The sequence below is a fragment of the Meriones unguiculatus genome, chromosome 17 (genome assembly GCF_030254825.1).
Source record: "Meriones unguiculatus strain TT.TT164.6M chromosome 17, Bangor_MerUng_6.1, whole genome shotgun sequence".
NCBI classification, from domain to species: Eukaryota; Metazoa; Chordata; class Mammalia; order Rodentia; family Muridae; genus Meriones; species Meriones unguiculatus.
Genome location: NC_083364.1, coordinates 66,482,236 through 66,486,702, shown reverse-complemented (window position 1 = coordinate 66,486,702; position 4,467 = coordinate 66,482,236). Strand labels below are relative to the sequence as shown.

At 42.9% G+C, this 4,467-nt stretch overlaps 1 non-coding gene across 1 annotated transcript; it reads left to right on the top strand.

Moving 5' to 3' along the window:
• The first annotated feature begins 282 nt into the window (after positions 1–282).
• On the top strand, positions 283–414 carry LOC132648854 (small nucleolar RNA SNORA17). Its single transcript, XR_009587252.1, has one exon. It is a non-coding gene; the product is annotated as a small nucleolar RNA SNORA17 (small nucleolar RNA).
• Positions 415–4,467: the final 4,053 nt, after the last annotated feature.

Sequence of the window (4,467 nt, the reverse complement as noted above, 5' to 3'; positions counted from 1 at the left end):
CTACACAGGACTACACAGAGAAACTCTGTCTTAAAAAAAAAAAATTAATGTGAAAGCCTTCAAAGAAAAAAGGGGGGGGGGGGGAAAGCCAGATGTGCAACTATTACAGGTTCTAAGCATATGATGGTATTCCATGCTATCTGTGGTGATCCAGGAATAAGATATACAGCATGGATATTTCTTGTGCTTTTCCAACTATTTGAGGGAAGAAAACGATAAGGTATTTCTCACCAGCAAAGGAAGAAGTGAGATTTGGATAAAATTTTTCTTACAAAAAAATTATATACCCCTAGAGGCACTTCAGGTGTGTCTTTTGTATGACATGTGTGCCAGTGGGTCGCAGAGAGGAGAGATGCTATGTCTATGCTCAGCATTCTGACCTATGAACACCTGAATAATTAGGAGCCTACCATCCCCCGAAAAAAAGTGAGCCTGAGAAGATCACGGTGCTGCACAGGCCCTGGGGGCTAGCCTGAGATGACCACCAGTCGGGTACAGCAGTGGCTGCGGGTGGAGTCGGGGTAGACCATGCCTGTGATGACCCCTGCCTGGGACCTTAATGTACAAGCGAAGCATAGCACTCCTGAGACCACTCCTGACCCGGGCTCCACTAAGAGGAGCAAGTAAGTGGTAGAGAAACGGAAGAGAAAGAGAAGCAGAAGGATGTGGGCACAATGAAGAGAGGTAGAACTGGAGAGTGGACGGTAGTGGGGAACAGCCTGATACGAGTAGGCAGCGGGTGATGCCACCTGGGACCATAGTTGGGCCCTGGCCTGTGCTGTCTGGGGGTTACATATCTGGCTCCCTCAGGCACCAAAGGCCAAGGAAATGACCCTGGTCTGGGTTGCTGCTCAGGGACATGATGATATTTGGAGGCTGTGAAAAACTGGCCCAACCCCTCACCTGGCCATCATGGGAGAGCTGGCCCCAGGGTCAGGAGAGCAGAAAAGCTCTGACCCTTACCTTCCGCCGCACAGAGCAGGCCCTGCAACTCAACTAGGCAGCACAGTAGAGCTGGCCCTGGATGTCAAGGTTGTTGGGGAGTTTCCCTGAGGGCAAGAGAGTGGGAGGACCAGTGGGCTGACCAGTTCAGAGACCCCTCAGGCCCAGATCCAGGGCTTTGAATTGGACTAACCCAGCATCTACCCCACTGATGAACTGCTGGAGCACATGAAGGGGGTCTTACAGACCCAAAACTATTGGGTCTCCATGACACTGGGCAACAACAGGATATCTGAAAGGGGTCCCAGTATTGCCAGAGTAGCAGAGGCCAGGGCCTCATACTCCACCATGGAGTCATTGCGACAAACATTTGCAAGCGAAGAAGTCTGGACAAAATTGCATACTAAGACACGCTCTCACACACTACAGCTTTCACAATGAGATTTTTTTTTCTCCCCTCTGTTGGGAGGGAGAGTGCAAGGTGGAGGGCTGGAATGAGGGGAGAAGAAGAGTGAGATAGGGGTGCATGGTTTGAAATTCAGAAAGAACCAATAAAAAGTTTTAAAAAACAACAAAAAAAATGTATATGTCATTGAACCTTCAAGAATGCTTTTGTTTTTTAAATTATTTGCAGTTTAAGTATGGTGGATCTTAAATTTGAAATTTTTAAATGTATTTGTTTTTATTCACTTTACATCCTAGCTGTAGCCTCATCCTCCTCCCCTCCCAGTCTCACCCTTCCTTCCCCCCCACACCCTCTCTGATTCTTCAGAAAAAGGGAGCTCCCTTCCCCATACACCCCAGATCATCAATTTGCATCAGGATTGTGTGAATCCTCTTCCCCTGTGTCTTGGCAAGGCAGTCCCACCAGGGGGAAGTGATAAAAAAGCTGGCAAGTGAGTCCTTGTCTGATGCAGTCCCCACGTGAAGCCTTAGCTATTCATCTGCTACATCTTTGTAGGGGGCCTAGGTCTAGTTCATGCAAGGTCCTTGGTTGATGCTTTAGTCTCAGCAAGGCCCTCCGGGCCCTGGTTAGTAGGCTCTGTTGGCCTTCTTGTAGAGCTCCTGTCACCTCCTTTTCTCTTTCCTCCCACCTTAAATTTGGATTTTTAAAAAATTGTTCTTGGCTGGAGATGTAAGTCAGTTGCTAGAGTGTTCAAATAGCACACAGGAAACCCTGGTTCAGTACTCAGAACATAGGGTGTCTGAGTCAGTTCTTAGTGTGTTTCCTATGTTCTAAGAAATTGTGGGAAAACACTTCTTAAATTACTTTTGCACAGACCAAGCATGGTGGTGCACTCCTTTAATTCCAGCATGTGGGAGGCAGACAAGAGGATCTCTGAGTAGGAGGCCAGCTTAGTCTATAAGGTTGGTGAGTTCCAGGACAACCAGAACTACATAGTGAGACACTGTCTAAAAAAAAAAAAAAAAAAAAAAACTTTTACACAGAATCATAGCCTTTCCAGCACTCAGGTTTGGCTAGTGCTTCCTTTTTCACACACTAGCAGGAAAAATAAAATCATCAATGTTTGCTCTTCCTTTTGCATTCATGATGTTCAGCTCTATCCTCGCCCATTTTATTATAATGTATATTATCTTTTACTGTTTAGGATATCACAATTTGCTCATCACATCTTCAACTGTGTGTCTTAAATTGTTTTCTGGTTTCTGAAATCTCCTTTTAACATATCAACTCTAATTTATTTTAACTAATTTGATTTTTAGGGGTTTTATTGAATTTGTTGTATTATTTTATAATATATTTCAGAAGGACATTGTTTCTAAAAACCGAATAATACTTTGCAAATTACCGACTTTCTTCTTGTTGTGTTTTTATTTTTCATCTTTTCATTTCTCTCTCTTCTTTCTTTCTTCTAATTATTTCCTTTATTCCATCATACAACCTTTTCTTCTTTCCTTCGTCTTTTCTACACTACTTCTTTTTCACTTGACTGTGGCTCTATAAATAGCATCATTTATTTTGCCCTTTGCAGCATGTATCATCAGATAGTATCTCCCAATATGGTAAAGCTAAATTTTCATTGACTCCCTTCCTACCTTAACTATAGCTAGCTGACCTTTCCTTGGGGTCCTGAAGTACTGCTGTGATGGAGTGTTAGCTGGAGACCTACCCACTGAATTCTTCTCTGAGATCTGCTCATAAGGTTTGATTCGTTGTCAGTGCAACATTGCAAAGCCCCATCAAGGCTTGTACATCTACTTTATCCTTGTGATGACTTCCCAATGGTGTAATTGGAGTTGGGCTTCTGTAGCTCTCATTCTTTTTTGCTCAGACTCCTTACTCCACAACTTGAAAGCTTCCAAACTAGACGAAATGAATTTTCAAAATATTCTGTAATGACTGCTATCTTCCAAAAAAAGTAGATTATGGAGACTCAGAAGTATAATCCAATACAAATACACCTTCTTCCTCTTGCTTGATACCATTTCTTTTCATAGATGGTACTAGTTTTGGAACTTCATTTCACAGCTGGTATAAGTTTTCTCCTCCTTTCTTCCTTTGTCAGTTTTTATAATTATTACTCATTTGCTTCAGTATCAGAGAATGTTGTTTTACTGCGCTGTATTAATCAGGATGCTGAAAAGGAGCGGGACGGATAAGATTAATCTAAACATAATAATAGTGGATTTACTGGGGTGGCTTACATGCTGTGATCCTTGTAGTTCAATAATGGTTGTCTCCTGATAAAAAGTCCAAGAATCCAATAGTTGTTCAGTCCATGAGGCTGGGTGGCTAAGCTAGTCTTCAGCATACATGGGAATCCCAAAGAAGTAGGCTCTAACTCCAAAGAAGGAAAATCACAGCAGCAGAACAGATGAACTTGCCAGTGAGCGTGAGGGCATGCAGGTAAAAGGCAAAAGCTTCCTTCCCTCCATGTCATTTTACATTCTATGCCACCAAAAAGTGTGGTCCAGATGGAGGGTGTGTCTTCCCAACCTCAGACAGTCCAGATTAGGGTTGGGTTTCTCCACTGCAAATGATGCAGTGAGGAAAAATTCCTCACAGGTGTGCCCAGCTGCTTGGGTTTTAGTTATTCCAGGTATAATAATGTTTGCAACCAAGATTAGTCATCACATGTACTCTTGGCTTAAATAAATTTTGCTTTAAAAAAAAATACCATCCTTACTGCACTGGAGCTGCACAAAAACAGGCCATCAAAAGTTGAGCATAAATGCAGCACAAACAGGCTGAAGAGTTGGCTCAGAGGTTAAAAGCACTGGTTATATTTACTAAAAATCCTGAGTTCAATTCCCAGCAACCACATGGTGGCTCATGCCCATCTATAATGAGATCTGATGCTCTCAGATCTCATACAGGCAGAACACTGTATACATAATACATAAATAAATCTTTTTTTAAGAAATGCAGCACAGACTTAGGGGTCCCTATCCCTCACTAATCAACTATTTCCTATGGATAGATTCAGGAAAAGGAGGGATCATTGTTTAGTACCCATTGATGACCCCACCAGGCTTCAACAGATACCCCCAAACCAGAGGTTA